The sequence below is a fragment of the Sprattus sprattus genome, assembly GCF_963457725.1.
Source record: "Sprattus sprattus genome assembly, chromosome: 5".
NCBI lineage: Eukaryota > Metazoa > Chordata > Actinopteri > Clupeiformes > Clupeidae > Sprattus > Sprattus sprattus.
This window is the reverse complement of record NC_137924.1, coordinates 4,899,846-4,900,206: the sequence shown is the minus strand read 5'-3', so window position 1 is coordinate 4,900,206 and position 361 is coordinate 4,899,846.

The following is a 361-nucleotide window of genomic DNA, read 5'->3' as shown; positions in this document are numbered from 1 at the left end:
TGTCACTTCCTTTTGCACTCTGACTAATTGGTTGTTTTGTAAGTTGCCTTAAGAAAATCCCACAGGTGTCACGTGATCTGAATTCTGTAAATATTACAAATTGAAGGGAAAAACATCTTTGACAAGAATGGAATTAAAATTCCTAAACAAGTTACTTGTTACTTAAGTACGCTGAGGTTGGCTAAAATTCTCGATCCTTCAGTTTACATACAATCGATTAAATCCCATTGAGGTACTGAAACAGTGGAGCAGCTCAGCTTCAGCTTCATTAGTCTGATCAGACTCTGAGGTCCTGAAACAGTGGAGCAGCTCAGCTTCAGCTTCATTAGTCTGATCAGACTCTGAGGTCCTGAAACAGTGG